The 25,438-nt window shown below is 46.1% G+C and overlaps 1 long non-coding RNA gene across 1 annotated transcript in view; it reads right to left on the bottom strand.

Annotated features, from left to right (window-relative positions):
* The window catches only part of LOC112058686 (uncharacterized), a 29,162-nt gene extending 4,482 nt beyond the window's left edge, over positions 1-24,680 (bottom strand). The window contains exon 1 of the long non-coding RNA XR_002887823.3: positions 24,573-24,680. This is a non-coding gene — a long non-coding RNA (uncharacterized LOC112058686). The remainder of the gene's footprint in view (positions 1-24,572) is intronic.
* Positions 24,681-25,438: the final 758 nt, after the last annotated feature.

The raw sequence follows: 25,438 nt of genomic DNA, 5'->3' as shown, positions 1-25,438 counted from the left end.
GAAAACAACCTCAGCCTCCAAAGATCCGGTTCCCTTGGGACATTTTTAAAGCCATAACATCTGCAAGATTCCCTGGAGCCAATTCTCACTGGCCACAGAAAGACGGGTGGTGAAGACCTATTAGGTTATCTCCATCATGGAATCTCAAACATTTCGATGCTATGGACCACTTCTTAGGGAAGAGGGGGAGACTGTGACTGCCTCCCGCAACTTCTGTATGAAGCCTATTGAGGCAATGTGACCTAGCAGCTAGACCATTAGATGAGGACTCATGAGATGTGGGTTCCATTTCTGGCTTTGCTTCTAGCCTGCTGAGTGATCTTGGGGAAGTCACTTCACTGCTATGTGCCTCAGTTTTCCCCACCTGTGAAATGGGGATAAAGATACTTGCCTACTTTGTAAAATGCTTTGTGATCTACTGATGAAAAGCGCTATAAAAGAGCTGGGTATTATTATTATTATTATTATTATTGATTACATCTAACATGTAGTTTTGGGGGCAGCACTAATTAGGGAAGATGAGAATAAACTGTGAAATGAAATAAAATAGATGAGATGAAAATAAACACTCTGTAATATGAAGAGTGAGGCTGCAGTTAGTTTCCACACACACATCTAACCCTTCTGCTTTTACTTCCGCTCCCTGTGGGCAGGACCTATCATCTGTGGCCCAATTCCTCTGCAATGCTTCTTCTAGCGTTTGGGAAATGCTTAGCAAAGGTTGGCTCAGATCAAAGTCATTTACTGAATAGAAATGTAGACAGTGCTTTTACCAATCACTGATCACTGACTTCAACGACTAACATAACCTAGACTGAGAAGATGAATCTTTGTTCCCCTGTGATGGCTGGTTAGGGTGACCAGATGTCCCAATTTTATAGGGACAGTCCCGATATTTGGGGCTTTGTCTTATGTAGGCGCCTATTACCCCCCACCCCGTCCTGATTTTTCACACTTGCTGTCTGGTCACCCTATGGCTGGTCTACCTAAGAGGAAGAATCTACTCTTATTGTTGGCTAATGGCGTTATCCCATCACCTCACGTGGTAGGACTGCATGCTGAAGGTCATGGGTTCAAACCTCCCCGATGACCCAAGTGGCGAATTGATATACTTGAACAAAACATAACTGCTTACTTGAGTGAAATGCTCAGATAAGCTGTTCAAGTGCTCGATAACAGCCTGAGAAACGTTATGCAAGTTATTTACTTTGGCAGGAGGCTTTCTCGTTGCATGTTCTTTCCACTGCTCTTGGGCTTCAGCCTGCAAAAGGCTGAGCCCAACCCCTACTGATTTTGGGAGGAGTCAAGTGTGTTCAGCACCCTGCAGGATCAAGCCCCTGATCTCTCCAGGTCATTGTTTGTAAACTTTGAAGTCTGGCTGACGCATCACCATTGTGCAGCCCCACCTGAAAGTGCCCTGTGGACCAACTGAGTGTTGAGGAGCACAGCTGTAGAATCACTAGCATAGTTCATCCGGATGCTACCGCACATACACGCGGACAGATCATCAGCTGCAGTAAAGGGTCCTAGTTCCATTGGCTTCACTGCAGCGACGCCAGTTCATACCAGCTGAGGATCTCCCCTACATCTCCATATCCACTAGCACGACAACCGAGTCAAGTGAACGTCTTATAACAGGGCCTGGTCCAAAGCCCAGTAAAGTCAATGGCAGCTAATATTCGGCCAGTCTAGCTTTAAATGACTCATCCAGTGGGACTTCCGCCACTTTGCTTGATAGACGTTGCAGTTAGCAAAATGTGACTATGCTGTGGGTCTGGATATATGTCCAGGGCCTGATTCCACTCTCATACCAGTGTAAACAAGGAATAACTCCACCCACATCGGTGGACTTACACTGGCTTCCGACAGAGCAGAATAAGGCCTACGGCACGCAGAGTTTGCATTAAAAACGTGTGTGCATCTTTAAAAAGAATGTTCTGAGCCTGAATGGTTTTTCCTCCCTGGGGACCTGAGTACTCAAGAAAAAATAATCACATTGAGATTCGCTCGCTCTTTCTCTCCCCCCCCCCCCCCCCCCGTTATTTGAACAGCTGGTTTCAGGAAAGATATTACACTGCCCTTTAAGTTTAATAACTGCCATGGGGTTCTACTGGGTTACAGTGCCAAAAATTCCACATCCAAATAGTGCATCAGCATAACTGTGACTGCGAAAGCTTGCTAGATCAAAATGCAATCCCGCTGCACAGCGCTCAGCAGTTTTACGAACGCTGCCATGCAAACAGCTGGGGCAGGCTAAGGGGCTTGCTTTAGTTTAAGACGTTCTAAGCCGCCTGTACGGGAGGGGGGTGCTAGCACTTGGCAAAATGACAGAATCATAAAGGTTTTATAGGAAGCCTAAATCGGAGATAATGGACCCAATGACTCTCAAGCGCAACTCCAGTGAGGTCAAGTGAATTACACCAAGGGTTCATCGGACCCATCCCATTTATTTTTAGTTTCCCCTTTAACATTCCTGTGTGTGTGTATTTATATCACTCCCCTCCCACTATTCCCCTCCCCTACCCCTTTGTGCTTTGATTTCATTTACAGGATAAGATTTTTCAGGACAGAGCCCATGGGCACATTGTGATCTTGGTGACATGAGTTTAAATCCAGAGTGACTCCACTAGGATGAATGGAGCAACTCCAGATTTACACTGTTATAGTGGAGATCAGAATCTGGGCCTGTTGTCTTTTAATGTACCAGTAAAGTGCCATGCATATCTACCTTTATTAAAAGTTAGAGATTAATGAATTCCACTGAGTTTAACTGAGGACTTGTCTACATGGGGACACTCAGAAAAGTTAATCCACATTAACTTTTAAAGTGGATTAATAAATTCACATTAAATCCCGCTGTGGACATTCTGACTCAGAATAAAGACTATGTCTACACTGTGCTGTAGTGAGGACTTCGGGCATGTTAACGGCACAGTGCACAAGAGTTGCACTCTAGCTGCCCGTGTGGACACTGCTGGCAAGAACTAGAAGGTACCTAGTTGGTGTCAAATATAGTCCTCTTTCAAACAAGCCTACATTAACGCAAACTAGACACCTTTTAGTTTGGGCCAGCAGTGTCCACATGGGGCAAGTTAGAGAGCAACTCTTTGGTGTGCTCTGCAATTCCCATCCCCATAGTCCTCACTGGGGTGCCATGTGGATAAGCCCCTAGAGTCTCTAATTAGTTAAGGCTAATTCAAGGCCCAAACCAAATTAAGGCCACTTTAATTCACATGGGGTTTTAATGCAGCTTTACTAATCCACTTTAAATTCACACCCTTAGTTAATTTAGATTAATTTCCTGAATGTCCCCATGTAGATGGGCTCTGAAACTTTATGAGCAAAAGGGAGAATTCTGGCTCTCTGTTTCATTAGAAACTCCTCCCAGCCAGCAAGGTATCACGTTATGGCTGCCATTGGTAAAAGGCTTAACATTGTTGCTAACAGCTGGTGGAGCCAGTGGCCTTAACAAGGGCCAGCTCTGTAAAAAGGGAGAGCTAAAATTCTCCAGCGAAACATGGGAGAAGCAGTGCTTCATCTTGTGGACGGTGCCAATCTGCGTAGATGGACAGCAAACCAAATCCAAGAGTGAGTCACGGGTTGTCTGGATCTGCTCACACCCGGGATTTCCGGTCTCGGCCAATCACATAGAAATGGGCTTTTTTGGTGGGTGGGAGGGTCCCAAAGGAGGGCATCGCAGCAGGTTGGAAAAATAACAAGCCAGAGAAGTTACATGTTCGGTGAAAAGGGAACCCCACATAGGGAAAGAGACAGACGGATGGGACACAGGTCATGAGCCAAATGGCAGGAATTGTATATCACACCACAGGAATGTGTTGGAGGGTTTGTGAAGGATACTTGAGGAGCGCAGAAATCTGAGTATTATCAGGCAGGAAAACCACTATCATGTATGGGTCTGATAAACCCCAGAAGAGCCCCGAAGAATGCCATCATGGAAGCTGGAGTAGTTTATGAAGTGCCTTGGGAATGCAGAGGGAGATTGTGGGGAACCCAAAGCAGATTACGCCAAAGGAATGAGGAATGATCCCCCTGTACTGGCCACTTAACATTTCTGGTGCTATTCAGCTGCTTGGGAAAGGTGCTTCCTGGAATGAGGATAAAAACAAGGGAGCGGCCCACCCTACGGCGAGTTTATTTGGTGGCAAAACACCAGCCCTCTCTGTTTTGAGGTACCTGTATCTTTGGGCAGCTACCCAGCCCATCTCTCTGAAAAGCCCTAAAGCCAGATTTTGATATGAGCTCAATCTCCTGCAGCTTCTATTGTTCTCAGCAACTGAGGCATGAAGAGATTTCAGAAACTTGCCCAACGCCACAGGACCAGGACTGAGTCCCACTCCATAAGATTAGTTTTCCGAACAGTGATCGTGCCAGAGAGCCCCAGTCATGGAGCGGGACCCCATTGTGCTATACACTGTACAAACACAGAACAAAAAAGAAAGTCCCTGCCCCAAAGACACTCTGGTGTCGTAACCACAAGACTGTCGTCTTTCACCAGCTGGTTAGTTGGGCAACCAGACTCTTTCAAAACCGATGCCAGCTGCTGTTGCGGTAGAAGCCAAGGAGTGATTAGTACTGTGGTTAGCACTCAGATGGTTGGCCAGCACCCCTTCAGGCCCTCTAAGTATAAAACAGCGCTACCTTCACAACACACCCCGGCATGACAAGGCTTGCAGCCCCTTCTCAGTCTGGATCTCCTACGTCTCCGTTTTTGCAGCTCCAGCAGTGTCATTCCTGGGCCACTGGCCTGATTGAAATAATTGCGAAAGGCACTCAATTAAGCAGAGTCCCATGGAAAATAATAGCTAATAATAAGATGTACGTGAGGAAGCAGGTGCTAAGTTGGAGACTGCAATTAAGGAAGTGGTGTCAGGGAAGCGGCCGTGCATTCTTCCACCTCTTCTGTAACAGAGCACTTTGGGACAGGTGCTGACACCAAGTGTCCCATCTCCAAGACCACCCTCTACCCCAGCAGCCCCCACCAGCTGGAGTTGTGCCATGGTGTCAAGTTGCCTTATGCCGTGAACAGCTAGAACTTTGATCTGGAAAGAATTGAAGCCACCTGTGGCATGCTGTCAGACCCACGGTCGGGTAACGTTTGGCCGAAGAGAGGGTGACTGGGCCTTGGTGTTATCTGAAATCAATATTGGGAAAACAAAGTTTGCAGCCATGGTAGCGCTCTCCCGCTCTCAAATGTTACAGGCTGAAGGGCTTTGGCATCCATCTACATTACATTTCAGGATATCTCTGTAGGTGCTTCTTGCTCCCTTAGGCATGAGGGATAATGGAAAGACCGGCTGAGCTAAGAGTCAGGAGCAGAAGCACAAAGCAGGGAACGGTTGCTCGTTTCGCTGAACCTGAACATGCACCCGCTCTCAGAGAATGTGAGCTCTGTTACTTCTCTGCCATCAGGATCTTAGCATTGTGATAATCCCCAGTACCAAACATAGATGACACAGAAAAGTTGCCTGTCAGTTATTTTAAACAGCTGAAGACCCTTGGCGACAAGCCCATACAAACTGAATATTACCTTCAGCTGTTTTCAAATAAGCTTTGCAGATTAGTACTAATGGCTTGATTTTGGTATCCCTGGGGCAGGCAATAAGAAGATAAAGAAGATGTTAAAATTAACATTGATTATGCTCTTTAAATCTCTAAAATTGCATAGCCTTACCCACTGCCAAACTGTGAACAGTTCTGCTACAGTTATTGTACATGTGCATTTGGGGCACGTAGTTCCATACCACACTTTTCATGCTTCCATATTATTTAGATCAAAAATTTTATTAAAGTTAATGTTTGAAATCAAATTTACACAAGTTAAGAGGGAAGGTACTGTACATCTGGGGTCGGGCTTGGGTTATGGGGGATTGCGAGTATCGGTTACAAAGTTCACGAGGTACATACATATCACATAACCAGCATAAACCCAGATTGGGGTGTGGGAGTTTTTAAAGTGTCAGTGGATAGGTGGCCTCAGGTATGCCACCCATGGAAGTCTGTCTGTGCCTTAGGCAAGCTTTTAAGGTCCTCGGTAAATAAATATTGATGGATTACTTTCCTCATAGTTTATTCCTGACTCACAAATGTTTTGGCACGGTCTGAGATTGGTGAGACTTATGATGGGGCTGGAAAGGATACATTTTGAAAATTAGGATTCCCCAGTACACACATATATATTGTACATACACACACATGTTCTACACACACGACATACCCATATACGCACATATTGCACACACCCCACAGAAACATTGTATACACACATGGACACACAGTACATAGATCTACACACACCTATTATGCACACATAAAAATAGAGTGCACACCTATATTGTACACACACACACACGCAGACATGGTACCCACCAATATACACACTCTTCTCTGACCCTGTAAAATCTACTGAAAATCGACCAGCTCTGCTATTCCATTCTGTTCTATTCATTTCACTATTTCCTTGTCCTGTGTCGTCCCCGCTCCTCTGGGCTCCTCTCTGGGAGTCTTGATGTTGAAATATTACAGGAAAGACAGTTTTTAAAAATCCTCCTTCTGTTTTGAGCGATTGGGCTGCCAGTGGGAGAAAGCAATGTGAAGGAAGCAAAAAAAGGAGAGGAAAATTGGGAGAGGGGAAAAGAAGGGAAGTGCAAGAAGAAAAGGGGAGGGTGAGAAATGAAGGGAGGGAAAAGAAAAGAGAGAAAGAGGAAATTGAAAAAGGACAGAGATGAAGGAAGGAGAGAAGTGACAGGCTGTGAAAACAACAAACAAAAAAGAGATGAAGTGTTCACTTTCACTCCCAGTGCCATTGTTTCTGGGGGCTGAACACAGATCTGAAATGTTAGTTTAACATTATGGGCCGTACAATCACACGTATCACAAATGGGATTTACCCTCAATTCTCACAACCAATGCAAAATTTCTCCTTACAATATGGCTGGGCACGTCTCTCACTTACACTAGTTTACATGAGTGGAGCTCCATTGGCTTAACAGCCTTCATCTCTGGAGGATGTTAAACAGAAGCTACTGAAGTTAGATATTTTTAAATCAGCGGGTCCAGATAACTTGCACCCAAGAGTTTTAAAAGAACTAGCTGAGGAGCTCGCCGGACCATTAATGTTGATTTTCAATACATCTTGGACACTGGGGAAGTTCCAGAGGACTAGAAGAAAGCTAACGTTGTGCCAGTTTAAGCGTAAATGGGATGAACGAGGTAATTATAGGCCTGTCAACCTGACATCGATCCTGGATCTCAACATAATGGAACAGCTGATGCGAGACTTGATTAGTAAATAATTAAATGAGAGTAATGTAATTAATTCAACTCAGCACGAGTTTATGGAAAATAGATCCTGTCAAACTAACTCGATATCTTTTTTAGACGAGATCACGAGTTTGGTTGATGGAGGTAATAGTGTTGACGTAATATACTTGGACTTCTGTTTGACTTGGTACCATACAACATTTTGATTAAAAAACTAGAATGATACAAAATGAACATGGCACACATTAAATGGATTAAAAACTGGTTAATTGAAAGGTCTTAAAATGTAACTGTGAACAGGGAATCATCATCAAGCGGGTGTGTTTCCAGTGGGATCCCACACGGATCAATTCTTGGCCCTACGCTATTTAACTTCTTTATCAATGATCTGGAAGAAAACATAAAATCATCACTGATAAAGTTTGCAGGTGATACAAAAATTGGGAGAGTGGTTAATAATAACGAGGACAGGTTACTGATTCAGAGCAATCTGGATCGCTTGGTAAACTGGGCACAAGCAAACAATCTGTATTTTAATACAGCTAACTGTAAATGTATACATCTAGGGGTACATCCAGACTACCCGCCGTATCGGCGGGTAGCGATCGATCCCTGAACGCGCTCCCCGTCGACTCCGGAACTCCACCGGAGCGAGCGGCGGTAGCGGAGTCGACGGGGGAGCCACGGCCGTCAATCCCGCACTGTGAATACGGGAGGTAAGTCAGAATAAGATATGTCGACTTCAGCTAAGGTGTTCCCGTAGCTGAAGTTGCGTATCTTACATCGACACCCCCCTCCAGTGTAGACCAGGCCTAGGAACAAAGAATGAAGGCCATGCTAACAGGATGGGGGACTCTCTCTGGGGAAGCAGTGAATCTGAAAAAGATTTGGGGTCATGGTGGATAATCAGCTGAACATGAACTCCCAGTGTAACACTATGGCCAGAAGAGCAAATGCAATCCTGGGATTCATAAACAGGGGTACACTGAGTAGGAGGAGAGAGGTTATTTTACCTCTATATTAGGCACGGTGTGACCACTGCTGGAACACTGTGTCCAGATCTGGTGCCCACAATTCTAGAAGGATGTTGATAAATTGGAGATGGTTCAGAGAAGAGCCACAAGAATGATTAAAGGATTAGAAAATGGGGTTTTTAGTGATAGACTCAAAGAGCACAATCTATTTAGCTTAACAAAGAGAAGGTTGAGGGATGACTTGATTACAGTGTATTAGTACGGGGAACAAATATTTAATAATGGGCTCTTCAATCTAGCGGAGAAAGGGATAATCTGATCCATTGGCTAGAAGCTGAAGCTGGACAAATTCAGACTGGAAATAAGGCAAATATTTAACAGGGTGAAAATTAGCCATTGGAACAATTTACTAAGGTCGTGGTGGATTCTCCATCACTGACAATTTTTAAATCAAGATTGGATATTTTTTCTAAAAGATCTGCACTAGGAATTATTTTAGGGAAGTTCTCTGGCTTGCGTTATGCAGCAGGTCAGACAAGATGATCCCAGTGGTCCCTTCTGGCCTTGAATATATGTTGGGGTTACGCCTCAAGTTTGAGAGAGGGGACAATCAGGCCTGAAATTTTCTAGCATAGTCTGGTGTCAAGGTGGGATATGAACTGACCCTCCCGACAGAGGAGGAATTTCTGAAGGGTGGGGTACGGAAACTCCACTGAATGACTCTAATCTGTTTCCCACAACATCTAATTATGACTCCAGATTTAAAAGTCCCTCAGCAACACTGACAAGGGAGATCAGACAATAGGCTCCAACAACACCCTCCCAGCTACCATGGAGTAAGAAACCAGCCTCACGCTTCTTTGCACATAACGTGACTTGATCACAATCTATAAGTATTACATGGGGAACAAATATCTGATAATGGGCTCTAGCAGACAAAGTATAATAAGATCTAATGGCTGGAAGTTGAAGCTAGACAAGTTCAGACTGGAAATATGGCGTAATATTTTTTTTAACAGTGAGGGTAATTAATTATTGGAACAATTTACCAAGGGTTGTGGTGGATTCTCCATCACTGACAATCAAGATTTACATCAAGACTAGATGTTTTTCTAAAAGATATGAGCTAGTTCAAACAGGAATTATTTCGGGGAAATTTTATGGCCTGTGTTATGCAGCCAGACTAGATGGCCTTTTAGACCCCTTTACACTGCCAGAGTAGCGTAAAAGGGCCTTAATGTAAATGCAAATCAGTCCCAGGGTGTTGAAATGACTTGCCCAAGGTCACATGGAAAGTCAATGGCAGAGGCAGGAATAGAACCCAGGAGTCCTGGTTGCTAGGCCCTGCTCTAATCAATCACTTAAACAGATGAAAAATGATTTACCCAACTTATAAATCTGTAAATAAAACGATAATAATGATACACAGGGGAGGATAAATGTGCAGCCAATAAGTCTGAAGGGGAAATATAAATTAGTTCTGGTATGTGCCTGCAGCATGAAGGCACTTTTAAGAGCGCTAAATCACAACTCATAGTGTTGATGTGTTTACTTGCATTGACCAGTTATAACAAAGGCACAGACAGACAATGTACCTTACATACGCTTATCTTCACTAACTTACCGGCAATCAGGGTGTTTCACACAATTTAAGCAAGGTCTCTGGGCGGGCTGCCTTTACCCCATACAAATAGGTGTCCCTGCATGGGGCCGGAGAGTTAGGATTACAAACTTTTGGAGCGGCTGCCTGGTAAGGCCTCCATTCAACAAGGCACTTAGAACATACCTAATTTTAAGCACGTGCATGGGCTCACTGAAGCCAATGCCTCATGTGCTTGTACCTGGCTGAACCGGGGCACAGGTAGACAATTAGGCCCAGATCCTCCAAGACATTTAAGCCCCTAACTCCATTGAAATCGATGATAATTAGGTGCCAAAGTTTCTTTGAGGATCTGGCCCTTAGTGGTTAAGGCTTTGTATCAATTCCCTCTGCTGTTCAGCTTCCCCCCCCCCTCCCCGGGTGCCAGGGGCCTGCCTGCTTAGCACAGTGGATTTCTCTGTTCCATCGTTTGACACACCAGCCTTTAGTGGGTTTGACATGTGCCTGCGGTAATACAAGCTGTCTTGTTGGCAGCTAGCGAGGACTGCAAAGTCCTTTCACTCCCTTCTCCCTCTTCTGCTAAAGGATTATCATTTGGTACAGAAGTGACAACAGACGGGAGCGAGCACTGGGAGGTGCCAAGACACCAGGGCTGCTGGCACAGAGGAGGGCCTTCCTGTGGAAGATATGGCACTTGTGCTGTTATGCAAGCTGCCCATTTAAACCTCTGGTTGCATGAAACCTCTCAGAGGGCATGTAACTAAACAATGTAGGTGGGCAAAATGCCATGCACTAACAGCAGGGCACAAACGCTGGCAGGCAGCTACACTCAGCAAGTTTCCAAGCCGGTAATGTCCTAACTGTGAAGGTGCCCAGTGCTGTTGTGGCTAAGGGGATGTGCTATCTTTTAAACAAAACTCCAGTGTTGTTATCATTCTCTGTGTCATGGTATCCTCTAGAAGCCACGACTGAGATTGGTGCCCCACTGCGCTGGGCATTGAACATACACATAGTAAGAGATAGTCCATGCCTCATAGAGCCTACCATCGAATTATACACGACAGACAAAGGGTGGGTGGAAGGAAGTGTTATTATCCCCATTTTACAGATAGGGAAAGTGAGGCCCAGAGTAGCAAAGTGACTTGTCTGTGGTTGCCCCGGGGAGTCCATGGTAGAGCTGGGAATCAAACTGTCAGTCTCCAGAGTCTCCGGCTGGGGCATTAACCATCCACCTGTTTAATTTTAGAATCACCTTGTACCAAAAACCTGGCTTGTTTTAAAAAAATTAACATTTTCCCCCCCTAATGAAAATGGGCATTCCTGTCCGTTCCTCACTTCGGTCCAGTCCACACTGCACAGTTTGGGCTGTGTCGTAACCACGCCCCAGTCTCGGTGGTTTGTAGGGTAAATGGGCCCGTAATCAATAAATTAAGCCTTCTTAGAAGATATGCCCTGATGCTGCTCCCATTGAAGTCATTGGTGAAAATCCCCCTGATTTTAATGGGGGCCCCATTAAATTCAGTGGGAGTTTCATCAACGGCTTCAATGAGGGGTTGAGGGGAGCCAGGATCATACCCGAGCTGTCCTCACAAAGGACATCTCTGGCAACGAGCTGGTTAATTATTTTCTATATTTAGTCTGTTTTCCAGCACAGCATGGAAAATGGCCAGCTCCCTCGGGATCAGTAGGGGTGAGAGGGCATACGCAGCGAACTCGACAAAGCACAAAGGGAAATGAACAGCAGGGCGTCCAAGTGACCCACTTATCAAAGGAAAAAGCCATTCCCAGAGTTCCTGGGGGACACTCGCCATGGGGAGCCCAAGGAAACGAATATTTATGTTTTTCACAAATAAGTCACAAAGCTATTTTTAGCCTGCCTCCCCCCTCACCGCAGTCAGAGAGACATCAGCATCGGGTTGTCAAATCAGCTGAAGAGCCCGGTGACTGGGTGAGATGAACATCAACAAAAATGTTACCAACGCTGATCTGGTGTCAGTTCTGGTCCTTGGGGTGACTAATGAATTCACTCTGCTTCTACCGTAGCAAGCTTAGCGGGTGATATCCAAGCCTGCGTAGAGGCCGGTGCCCAGCTCAAGGCCTATGCACTGTGGGACCTGCATTGGGGTGAACATCACACTTTGGAACTAGGGCAGAGTTCACAATTAGCGTTTCCTGTATGGACACGTGTAACAGAGTCAAACACATGCACAATAAACCCCCTCTCTATGTTTCCTTTCAAAATGCGGGAGACTGTAAGCAACTTTCAATGGGAAACTGAGGGCTCCATTGAGCGGGAAGATCTGCAGATGTCTGCTTGGGACAGAAAACCTGCACTCCTCTTTCCACTTCAAAAATGTGGTGTGCCTGAATAAGCCATTGTACTGTGGGCATTGAAAGCAAGTAGGCAGCAAGATATTTGAAAACTGGACACCAGCTGATCTCTTCCCTTCTCCCTCGCCACGCAGCATGCCCCCACTTTGCTGAGGGAGGTGTGCTGTTACACCCAATTTGATCACTAGCACAGCAGGTGCGGCTAGGCCAAGATCCCGAGCCTGAGAGAGAACAGCAACAACAGCAGAGTGCTGATGGTAATTTAAAACGGCGTGGCAAGATGGCCTAGTGAAGTGAGTGCAGGCCTGCCGGCCAGGAACACCTGAGTTCTAATTCCGACACTGATCCTCCACGTAATTGCATCGCTTTGTGCCTCAGTTTCCCCCTTAAAATGGAGACAATACCAAGCTACTTCCCACCAGCACTGGAAGAACGATTTCATGAATGCTTTGAAGTGTCCACTTGACAAAAATCACCAACACCATTGGCTCCCTTGTCAGTCAGCGCAAACGAGCCAAGGACTGCCTGGGTGATGGAGGCTGAAGCCAGCCCCTCCATGGCAGGCTTGAGGCAGCTGGACAGTGGCAGCGTGGGGGATGTTTGCACCATGGCAGCTCTAACACTGTATCTATTCTCAGGGACTGATTTCAGATTAAATGGAGCGTGGATCTACCAAAACCTCAGGTGCTCCTGAAATACCAGTGCCCTCACAAACTCCGCCCACACCACAAACACACTTCTTGATCTTCCCGAACCAGCCCTCATGAAGGTACTCTTCCTCCCAATGTCCCTCCCCAGAGAGACTATTTTCCTCTTCAGCCACAGTGGACTTCCTCGTCCTCCACTCTTTGCTGCTTTCAGTACCAAGTGCCCAAGGTTTCTGCTCTGATCTGTCCCTGTCACTTTTGTGGGGGCCAAATCCTCAGTCTCTTCACAAGCAAATCTCTGACTGATTCCAGTAAAGCCAGGACTTCTGTATGTGACTCTGGTTAAAGAGAGGACTCCAGGCTTCAAGGCTGTCAATCTAGCAGCTGTCACCAGGATGAGATTCACTCCCACACACAAAATCTGACTTGGACAACTACATGCCTTATGTAACAACAACAGTGACAGGCTAGAAATAAAACCCGAGGACCGAATGACCTCTCTACATTCTGCAGGCAAAACCCAAATTCACTTGCGCCAAACAGGCAACGTAGGACTGGCCAGCCTGGATCAGATGCCTGGTCCATCTAGTCTAGTAACCTGTTTCCCACAATGGCCAGGACCAGATGTTTCAGAGGAAGGGGTAAGAACCCTGCAGCAGGCAGACGTGGGATAATCTACCCGCACATACACATTAGAGAGGAAGGGAGACCTTGGGAGAGCTGTGTTCACTTCTCTTCTCTGCCACAGGTTTCTGTGTGACATTGGGCAAGTCACTTAGCAAGCTCTGTGCCTCAGGTCCCCCAGCTATACAATGGGGACAACAGCACTGCCCTGCCTCAGAGGGGTATTGTGAGGGTAAACACAGTAAAGACTGCAAGATAATTACTATGGTAATCAGAACCACAGATATATCTTAGATAGACATTAGGTCTCATCTTAATCTCTAATAGATAGAGACTGATTTAAGCTTTGAAGCATGAGGCTTAATATCCCTTCCAAAATTTTCGTTAGCATTAGCTAGTGTAACTCTGTTATTGATATAAGTGTCCAATCCCTTTGCGACTCTGCATGAGTTCTTTGCCACAGACATCCTTGCGGCTATGTGGTAAGTAGGTGCTCAAATGGCGGCATTTCAGCCTGTGGCTGACTGCCCCTTCTGAGGGGAAGCACATCCTTTCCCTTTCATTTTGCAGCCATGGCACGGGAGGTGCCCCTGTATTTGTTTTTTCTGAGGGACTTTTACTGCCGAAAGCAGTGTGGAAAATGTTAGTCAGATGAGACGTTTGTTGGTCTACACGGCAATTGTTACTGCGAATGTTTGGCTGAAAAAACAAAACATTTGTCCTGTAGAATATTTATGGAACTCGAGGAGGTTTACACAAGCGGTGGAGAGGCAATTACAAATCTTGGTGTCCCTTCCAGCCCTTTGCCAGTTCCCTCTCGCTAGCCCCAAGGAAGGCCTGAGAGATCACAGGCTTCCAAACAGAACAGGAAGAGCCTTTTGGAACCAGGGCCTGTCTATTCCAGTCTACACTGGCTAGGATTGACTTGGGGAATCCAGTTTGTCTGCAGTTACTGTGTTTTGTTTATTTGGATCAGGAAGAGAAAGGGGGAAAACAAGCAAACGGGATTGTTAGGGGTGAAGAGGGGGTCAGAAGGGGATGTTTCTATATGAGCATCACCTCACCCAATTGGGTTTCTCATGATACAACCTGAGGGGCTGCTGATTACTGACAGTCTAAAGAGTAAATGCATCCGATTCCTCTGCCTGGCCACCCCAACTCCTGAGTCCTTAGAAGAACCAATTCAATTGGACCTGCAGGGCTTGATTCCAAGGCCCTTGTGCCATGTGAGGTATGGGGTGGGGGTCGGCACTGGAGCCCTCTCTGTTAAGAATTCCCCACCACTGCAGGTGGGCTGTCCAGCTGCAGCCAGATTACATTCCCTTGGTGTCCTCTGGAGGGAGAAGATGGTGAGAGCAGCAGCAGAGCTCTGGTCCCCCCTTCCAAGCTCCCCACCCTACTCTGGTGCTGCCCTCCAAAGGACACTCCACATGGGCTACAGCAGCTGAGCAGCATCTCCCACCAGGAGGCCTGTTCAGGCCAGTGCAGACCTGCCCGCCACGGAAGTGAGGGGCCTGAGCCGCCCTGCGGGCTTATCCCAGTAGGATCACAGAGTTCTGCCTGGGCGAGGGCTGCAGGCTCAGGCCCTAAGGGGAAAGCACGTCGTCATGGTGACAGGTGATGCAGGCCCAATTATCTGAAGGATTAAGAGTGTTCCTTTTCACCCAATTAAAAAAAACAATTAGAGCCTTGTTCTGAGGAGCAATGGTACTGCAGGAGATAAACGGTTCCCCCCTCCAGTCAGATAAAGCATGCAAACGACTCCATGAGGAAGAAAGACAGAGACATGGAAAATGTGAGTCTAGCCCAGCTGTGGCTAGTTAGAGCACTATCCTCTAACACCTTGCTGGAAGCAGTATTCCCACACACCAATGCACTTCACCACAATGGAGAGCTTCCAGGGAACACAGTAATTGCTCCCCGATACCTCATCTGATTGAAAGTATATTTTAGTTTATATTTTGTTAAGGAAGGGCCAGATCCTCAGCTGGCGTAAATGACTGTCGCTCTGTTGGCTTCCATGGAACTATGCTGTTTTACACCCGTTTAAGATCTCTCCTGAAATCTGCACACTCATGTCAGTTGGGCATGAGAGGCCAGATTTTCAGGAGCTCAGTGCCCATAATTTGGACCAGTTTTCAGAATAACTTTGCTCTCATCCAGGCCTCTAAATAAGAGCCACATTTTCAGAGCCGCTCAACAACCAGGAGCTCCTGTTTGACACTTACAGCCAGATTTTCAAAAGAGCTCAGCAGCCAACGCTCCTTTGAAAATCTGATCTCAGTTGTCGATGCGGAGCCCTTCTGAAAATTCTGGGCCAGGTGGCTTAAAAGAAAAGTCCAAACTGCTTTTGACATTGGCAGCCCTTGCCCTTTAGACTGAGGAATGGCGCAGTAGGAAAAATGCTAATGATGATTTGGTTCAGCTGGAGAAACTCCTTCACGTGAGATGTCCCGCCTTTGTTCCGTCTCCCACAGCCTGGTACATAGGGTGACCAGATGTCCCAATTTTATAGGGACAGTCCCGATTTTTGGGTCTTTTTCTTATATAGGCTCCTATTACCCCCTACCCCCTGTCCTGATTTTTCACACTTGCTGTCTGGTCACCCTACTGGTACATCAAAGGGGATGGGGGAAGAGGGGCTACTAGACTATGTCTGATTTTCGGAGAAATAGGATTCTCACCCTTGGCTCCACTCAAGCCCGAATTGGGTCATGAAGGCAAGGAGATTCTGGAAAGTGCTATGTGAGTTTTCATCTGTTCCCTTCAGGCTGAAAAAACAAACTTGCTAAGAGTTGCCCATAATCCCCCCTTGAGCAGAGCAGCTTGATTTTATGGAGAGGAACCGAGCAGGAGATTTGATTGAGAGAAGATACAAATCAGTAAAGAAACTAAACTACAAGAGCCTTCCATTTGCTATTGACTTTACCATTAAAGGCAGCACTAGACTTTAACCTTGATACACATCATCAGCCCAAGCACTGGGAGGGGGGTGGGGAAAAGGCCAGTTACATACAATCTTTCAGGGAGGAAATAGGAGAAGAGTGGAAATCTGTTGCCTTGTGCAGGACAAGAATATATCGCTAAAGCCACTGACCTATGCAGGAACTGCAAAAAGAAATTCTCAATGTATACTTTTCAGCTGACGAAAGGAGATTTGGCTTTACACCGGTTAAGTTATAGCTTTCCAGATGACACCATTTTGCAGCCACTCTTTGTGCCTTGTGGATGTGATCTCCTTCCATTTGGCTCAGGGTTTTATTTGTTATTCCTCCTTATTTTGCAGGCATGATAACTTCTAAAAGGGATTCAGAAGATGCATGCAGGCTGGGAGCATTTTGGGTAGTGCATCGATCCATCCTGTCTCATTGTTTTCATAACTGTCTCACTTGTGCTTCCAAATTTGGGCTGGGTGCCAAAACAGGGAGCTAAAGATAGAAAATGTTTTGGAAAGGGGTATACATTGCTCAGTAGGTTAATTACAAAGCACAAATTAGCCTGATCCTTGTTTGTCTTGTGGGCTTCGGGCCAGATCCTCAGTTGGTGTAAATCAACAGAGCTCCATTGAAGCTGAAGTCACTAGAATTCTGCCAACTTACACCAGCTGGGGATCTGGCCCTTTACCGTAACACTATTCATTGAGGACAAATTTCCCTTTGGTAACAATCTGATGTAATGATAAATCCAGTCAGAGTTCCTGATGATCAAGCCACCATGGCTCTGGCCCAGACATACACCAGAACAGCCTACAACAGTCAAACTATTTTAAATAACTTCTACTTTTCCTGCCCACTCCCTGACCTGTCCTATAGTCGTCAAAGTACATCAAACCCATCTGAGCTACAGATACGTTAAAAATGGCAGTGATCTCGGGGTTATAGCTCCAATTTGATATCTTACAGCAAGTCTAGGGGAAATTCTAATGGTATCAATATTTATATAACATCATAGCATTGCTTGGCACTTCAGAGATTTTTAAAAGATGATCACTCCCTAAACAGCTTATCATCTAAGACTCCCATCCTGCAGACTTATGCACCTGCTTAATTTCATGCACTGTATTTTCATTGGGTCTACTCACAGTGTGTAAAGTTAAGCACATGCATAAGTCTTTGTAGGATTAGGGCCTGAATAAACAAGAAAGATAATGAAGGGGACAATTGAAAGGATAGAAAAAGCCATTAAGATGTGGCCCAACCAAAGAAAAAAGCTTGAGAAGCCCTGAGCAAGAGGAATTTAATCTCAGCATTCAGCATATGAGAAGATAAATGTTTAAAACAAAAGGAATGAGAAAGATATAGACAGATACAAAGAACGACTGCGGCACCCTTACAAAACGGAAGGGTGAATGGTTTGATGTAAGGTCTCCCTGTTGCATAAACCCTTCCCCATCTCTATCACTTCTCCTTTTCTTCCTTTTTTTTTTTAATCCTTGTCGCTGGCCGGTTCCAAGTGTATTTTGCGTGCTGTCTCGGTATCCTTTTCAATCTAACCAATAATCTACATTACATTTACCAGTTACAGAGAGCCTAATCCTCCACTAGGGTGACCAGACGTCCCAATATTAGAAGCTTTGTCCTATATAGGCAACTATGCCCCTCTCCCCTTGAAAAAAAAAGTGTCCTGATTGCCTTCAGTGAGCTATAGATCAGGCACCTGGTGTGTTACCTGTGTCTGACCTGTATTGTCTGCATCTGAGAGAGATGGTCCTTTTTGGGGACAATAAGCATGTCTTGTTATATGACAGATCGGTACTGAGACCATTGTTGATGCTCCACAGATAATGCATAATAATTAGCTCTAATATATTATACTCTCCACTTTCCCTTTCTGTTGTTCTCTCCTCCTCTGAGTCTTGCCAGCTCCCACCTTTTCCCTCCCCCCCATCTTCTATTGTTCTTGTTCCCCTTTCCACTCCCCATTTCCTCAGTTACCAATTCTGCAAGGACTCTCCGTTCTCTCTTAAGTACCTTTTGCCACGTGTGTGAACACTTCCAGTCGATTTGGAATTGAGGAATATTCCCACAGAACCATCTACAACTGGACACCTTCCTGAAGCAGAGGCGTGTCTGTTGGCTGCATGTATCAGTCCTGCCAGAGTACTGGCTACTCCTGATTTCAGAGCTGTAATTCACACATTAAATACATCAAGAATCATGCATGGTTTGCTTAGGATGATCTGAACTAAGATGGGGTGATTCTGTTCTAAACTGCCTTGGCTTAGAGTTACTAGCAGGCTTTGTGTCCATCTCTAAAGATGTGTAACTCAAATGATCAGATTTTACAGTACAATGAATTCTACACAGATGGAAATAGTGTTAGTGTTAGGATAGTGCTGACCTTGCAGGTAGAAGAAGTCACACCTTCTGGACTTTCCCTTGTGGGTAGCTGGGGAGGGGTGCACTTATTTTAAACAGATCAAACCTCTGTCAGGAGCTCTTTCCTCCACCGTTGCCTCATCATATTCCTGTCTAACCTATGATCTGCCCAAGCTTCTCCCATGGGGCTGAACTCAGCTCGGGTGCAAGGGGGTTCAACTCCTCCAAAGTCAGTGGAATCGTTCCTACTTACACTAGGGCTGGATTTGGCCCTTGGTCTCTTTTCCCATCCCCAGCTTGGCCCTCTCCTCCCTTGCTGATGGAGCAACCTCCTGGTTAGCATGTCCCATCTTCTCCCCTTTGGAAAACCTACCTGCTCTGTGACGCCCATGAGCACCAACAACCTTCCTAGGTCCCTGACCCCAAACTGCCTCCTACTTACACCAGCTTTACGCCAGTTGACATCAGTGGGGCAACTCCTGACTGACACTAGTCTACGGGAGAGGGGAATCAGACTCTGTTTCTTTTACCTTCACTGCTTCTTTCCATGGGCCTGATTCTCCTCTCTGACATTCTACGCAGGTGGGACTCTGGAGTAACCCCTCTAGTGTTCAGGTGGTACGTGTGAGAGGAGAATCAGGATCAGGACCCATGTCTTTATATTATATCTTTATAAGATCCTGGGGGCGCAGACTTCGGTTTCTCTGCAATGAGGACCCTGTTCCCTGAGGGTGCTGCAGTAAAACTTGGTGCTGGGCACATGCATCTTCACGCCCCTGGCTCTTTGTCCCCACATGTTATCTGTTTAGTGAGAGTGGACTGACTCAGTGATGAATCAGACCCTGTAAGCCCCTCAGGGCAGGACCCACCTTAATACATGTATGTAAAGCACCTGGCACATTATGGGGTGCTAATAAATAATCCCAATAAATGGCAGCATTTTGGAACGACCTCATCCCATTGTGGAGCTGCATCAGTCTCGTCATCTTTTGGGACAGCCTCACTTCTGTGGGTTCTACTGTCAGCACTGCCTGGCAGTGCAACCCATCTCCTGCATGCAGGCCTGTCTGTGGCTCAGGTCTGTTTCACGCTGGGTCTCCCATCCCCACCACAACACAAGCTTGGACACCGCAGCATGCTGACACCGAAGAGAGAAGGCTCCAGTCACTAACTCGAGCAGCAGTCGCCATCCACTGAGCCAAGATGCGACGGCGCAAGCAAGCATTTGCCATCATGCAGACTGATGGCCACCTAGGAAGGAGTGAATGAGCGACACTCCCTGTCCTATGGAACGACAATACTCCAGTCACATATTGTGTGACAGCCACAAAAAGCAACTGTCTGGCTCAAGCCTCCTTTCCTGGTTGCTTTTTTTTTTTTTTAACGGGCAATTGTATTTGGGAGCCTAGGGTCAGATCCTGATCTCACTGATGCCCCTCCACATCCCAAGTTATTGCAGTGAAGTGGTGGTGATCCTCACCCCAAACTGGTGTTTACATCTCATTCCTATCTATCATGTGCAACATGTTGTCCAATTCACAAGGTCAGTTCAACGAGAATGCACTGGGCTGGGATTCAGGAGATCTGCAGTCAGTGCCTGGCTCTTGCACAGATCCTGTATGACCTTTGGCATGTCAGACAGAGGGGGAGCCTCAAAGTGCAGTAACCTCCTTGGGCACGTCTGAAAACCTGCCCTTTAACAGCTTTGGGCCTCAACTCATCCATAAAATGGGGATAATAATATTTCTTTTCTCCCAGCCTTTGATTGTCTTGTCTATAGATTGTCACTTTTCGGGGGCAGGGAATGTCTTCTACTATGCGTGTATACGGCACCTGTGTTGGGGCCTCTAGGTGCATTAAATAGTGATTGCAACCCGACTGTTTCCAAAACCATACACCATTGTCCTTTCTGCTTGCTGACATTTGAACTGCTTGCCTTTATCTCATAACTTCCCTAGTGCTAACCCCTCCTGGAGATTCTCCATTAGCTTAGCTTAGCAGGGGGCCTCTGCTTTTTGAGGTGGAGGATCGGAGTTCTCCCTTTGTTCCCCCATGATCGTTCTAAGCAACCCTGGTGTGCAGTATAGTGAGAGCTGGAAGGTCTCAGGGATGTGTTACAATAGCATGGGGCTTGTACGTCCGCTTGGAAGTGGTTACAGTACGGTAGCCCTACATTTGTTTTATTGTTTCTTCCTCCAATAGGTTGTGATTCAAGAAGAAATAAGACATACTTGGCCTGCTTTTCATTTACACTGTGGTCCCTTTCCTCTGCTCTGATGGACTCTTAGAGTGGGTGTGAATGCAATTTAAGGCCTCTGTACACTGCCAGAGCGTTGTAAAAAGGCCTGAGTTGCAATGGGAATCCAGGCCCCCGTTCTTTCTAGAGCTTCCCTCCCCAGAAATGTAACAAAACTGAAAATAAGCAAGAGCTTCTCTGTATAACCTGGGAACTTTTTGGCACCTAAACCATTATCTAGAAATTCTAAGGATCATACTTCTCATAATTCTTGGCTAGCCTATGTAATGTTCTGGCAGGAAAAGATAAGAGCAGACCTCAGGAGGGCAAAATGATATCACCCAAAAGTACATACTGTATTTACAAAAGCCTAGGAGTTAGTCACCTATTAATTATAAACGATACCGTCTGCAGAGCTTTCAAGTCTGACAACGCCAGTGACCTCATTGTTTTCATAATTAATCTCTACCTGTGGTAGAGTGCAGAGCAACATGGTACTGTCAGTAGTTGACTGTCATCATCTCTTCTGCAGTGGTGGTGATTTGCCCTTTATCGTAAAACAAGGAAAGACTCAGCAGAAAAATCACGGAATATCTGACTAATAGCCTGTAGGCCTGGATAAATCCCTAACAATGGCCTGCAGTAGAAATATCTGATTAAAATCCATTCCACAAAGGCAGCTTGACGCTCTTACTCAGACTAGGTCTCTCTGGGGTCATTCAGGAAACCAAACTGAGCCGTGGAGATATTCGTTCGTTTGGGCCCAACCCACCACGAGCAGATCCAAACCCTGAAATTGAGTACCCCAAAGTTTGGAGGTTCAGAAATGAGGCTTCGGTTCAGGCCCCTCTCTGATTCTGTAGTTAGATGAGCTTGTGTGTTAGGTGGCACATTTGTTTGTACAAAACCTCTTTGAACCAGACGTATCTGCTGTAAGTAACAGATGGTGAAAACTCTGGGGGGTTTCCAAAGACGTTCATTATGGTCTTGGCTTACTAGGTCCTGCCTCAGTACCGAGGCTGGATTAGATGCTCTCTCAAGGTCCCTTCCAGCCCTACATTTCTATGTTTCTACCAAATAGGAGGCTTCTTTCTTGTTTGGTAGTGCATTTAGTGCTGGTGAAAGGTGCCTGACAGACAGCTCTGGAGATGGGAGTCCTCTACCCACCAAACACGTACAGCGTGTTCCACTAACAATACCGTGCACAAGAAATCATGCCTTGGCTACACGGGAAAGCTGTACCGCTTTAATTATACCAGTATCGTGCAGCGCCGCCTAGCGTGGCTGCAGTTATATCGGTATAAAGGAGGTGCTTTATACCAGCACAGCTATTCCCAAGGGGGAAGGAGAACAACTACATCAGCAAAAGGCATCTTTAAGCTGGTATAACTGCATCCACACTGGGGCTTTTACCAACATAACTATTTTGGTAAGAAATGATGCCCGTACCTGACATGGTTATAGCTAACTTTCAAGTGAAAATCAGGCCTTAGAGAAGGAACAGGTTGGAAGACAAAAGAGAAAAGTTAAAAGCCCAACAGTCACATCCTACACCATTTCAAGCTCACTCTGCTTCAGAGTTTTGCAAATGGTCATATCTCCTGTTTGACATGCTAATAAATGAGCATGGAGCACAGAAATGCTCAACATTTCCTGTGGGGTAACATGTTTTCCCCATGAGCTGCCAGACCTCCTAATTGCCTGCAGAGGTTGGCGAACCACCCAGATATAATAAATAAAGGTTATTGTCGGGTAAGCCGCAAACACTTTCAAGCCTTCCACAGAGGGCAAGAAGAATGCATCACCGTAGAACAGTGGACAGTGTGGGCCTGGATACTTGTGTAAGAAATGAGAGTGGAGAGATGTAAGAGGCGTACTAAACTGGACACAGTCTTGAAAGCAAAAACAGAGGGTCTCAAGAAGCCAGAGAAGGGATTTGCATGATGAACTGCAGAATCATAGATGCTACTGAAGACCTTTTAGTTAAGAGATTTTTTAGTCCCATCTCTGTGTCAGGGCAGGATAGTTTCCTTCAGTCTGTTTTCTAGTGCTTTGTCCATTCTAGTTTCAAATGTCTGATGTGACAGCATTATCCTTTGCCCTTTAGTGAATCCCAGCATGATCGAATTATACAGTGGCAGGGTTGGGTGACTCATAGTAGGGGCTGCTTTCTGAAGAGGAGCATTTTGACCTCGTGTACTATACACGTTGCAGGAATTGTGAAACAGACTGTGTTCTTAGCTATCTGAAGACACTCCGAAATGCAGAGGATAACTGCCAACGCAGATATCTATCTTCACAGCTGGCAGGAATTCAGGACATTCCACCAAATCAGATCCAAAAGGAAGTAGCTCTATTTGCACTGGAAATAATTGGAAGAGCTGGGCATAAGGAATATTGAGTGTTTGGAGGAAACCACATCTCTCAGGTGGCACCGGAATGGGAGAATGTACATATCCCCTGCTGGTGTCCCTGATCAGTGATCTGACCTGCAAAGTGAGCACTCTCAGCTGCTCTTGGGTCCAATCCTACCCCACTGAAACCCAGGGGAGTTTTTATAAACCAGTATCCCGTTCAAACACCATCCTGAAGAATCGAGTTAGCTCACTGGTCAGGGTAGACTAGGCTTAATCATGATTAGCTGATGTAATATTGAACATCGTTTGCCCTGGGCTGTACTGACCAATAATTACAGTCAGCATCACTTCAGCTCATCTGACTCCTCACAATCATATTCCAGCATGATACAACTTCTTACTAATTAATTAGTGCACTTAGACCACTGACCAATATTAATGTCTCATTGTTTCCTTGTGCTCCCCATCTGTATCACCTGTTGTCTCTTGTTGGTTTTTTTATAAGAAAGAGGGAGGGAAAAGAGCCTGCAAGTCTAATTCCCAGTATGGGACCAGAGGCATAAATCACATATTTATATATTTTACAAGGCTGAAGATTTCACAGGGCTGCCGAGCATTTCTGGATTAAGGCAACTGCAGTGTGGCTTGTTGTACATATTCTATTTAGAGGACAGCTTGCTGCAGGGGCTTCGTGGAATGTGTCTGTCTGCGGGACAAACTAACTTTAAACTTTCTATGTACATGGCAACCTACTGTAAATACCATCTCCTGTGTGCATAGCCTGGCACCGCTTCTGTTGTTGGGGCAGCAGTGACATTATAGTCGCCATGTCTCATTCCCGGGCCTGATCCAAAGCCCACTGAAATTGACGGGAGTGTTTGGATTGACTTTGCTGAGTTTTAGATCAGGCACTTTTCTGACCCAATCCTGCAGCACGTACAGGAATAATTCTTTACTCAGGCCTCATGTACCCGTGTAAGGACTACTCACATGCGTAAGGGACCAAAGACTGGGGCGTCAGTCAAAGTGCTTTGCAAACAGTCAATTAGAACCTGATTTTGAGATCAGTGTCGACACACCTATTTCTTCACATGAGCACGATCAGTCCCTCAGTCTTTGCAACATCCCTGAAGTACTGGTAGGCAGGCAGCGTTATCCACATTTAGCTATGGGAAAGCTGACACAGAGAAGACAAGTGACTCACCCAAGATCACAGATGTCGTCGGAGTCAGTCTTAGAACTCAGCTTCCCAGCCTGGGTTCAGGCCACCATGCTCAGTAGACCGGATTCTCCTTTACGCTGACGTCACTTTACATTACTATGGTAGTAAGGAGATCAGTAAGTACAATTACACTCGGGTTGGGTACGTCTTCACTGCAGAGTTAATGCAGGCTCTTATTTGCCCCTAACCCCACTCTCCCATTTGCACGCAAAACCCTCTCACCTAAATGGTGCTTTTAACCCTGGCTAGCTGGCCCTGCTGGTTGGTTTAGAGTCTGGGTTCTGCTTTCACGTGGGCTGGTAACCCTTCCACTTTGCAATGAAGATATAAATTAAATCACAGAAGTGCTGACAGTCAGGAACGCCGCCAGCTTTCCTGCCGCCCTAGGCGGCGGAAGGTCCCGCCCCAAAATGCCGCCCCCCACAGAGGCAGCGGAAGATCCCGCCGCTGAAATACCGCCTCGGTCGCCGCCCCCCAAAATGTAGCGCCCTAGGCGACCGCCTAGGTCACCTAATGGGTTGCGCCAGCCCTGCTGACAGTCAGTCCTCCAACACCTTCCCACAATTCCCCCACATGCCCAGAAAGACAGACAAGCTCTCCCACAGCTCACTGAGACAGACTCATAGAGCAGCTCAGCTTACTGCAGTGCTAAGAACCAAGGGACAGACGTGCCCCCAGAAGCCTTAGGGAAACACATGTGTGAACACAACACCACTAAGGTCCCAGTAACTTGGGTAGGGCTTTGCAGTGTGGCTACTCACATCTGGGTTAAGCTAGCCCTGGGGCCCAAACTCTGCAGAGAAGACATACTCTTTAAGGCCTCTTTACACTGCAGCACAGTAGAGCAG

This window comes from Chrysemys picta, chromosome 19, assembly GCF_011386835.1.
Source record: "Chrysemys picta bellii isolate R12L10 chromosome 19, ASM1138683v2, whole genome shotgun sequence".
NCBI classification, from domain to species: Eukaryota; Metazoa; Chordata; order Testudines; family Emydidae; genus Chrysemys; species Chrysemys picta.
This window is presented reverse-complemented; position numbering and strand designations above follow the sequence as displayed.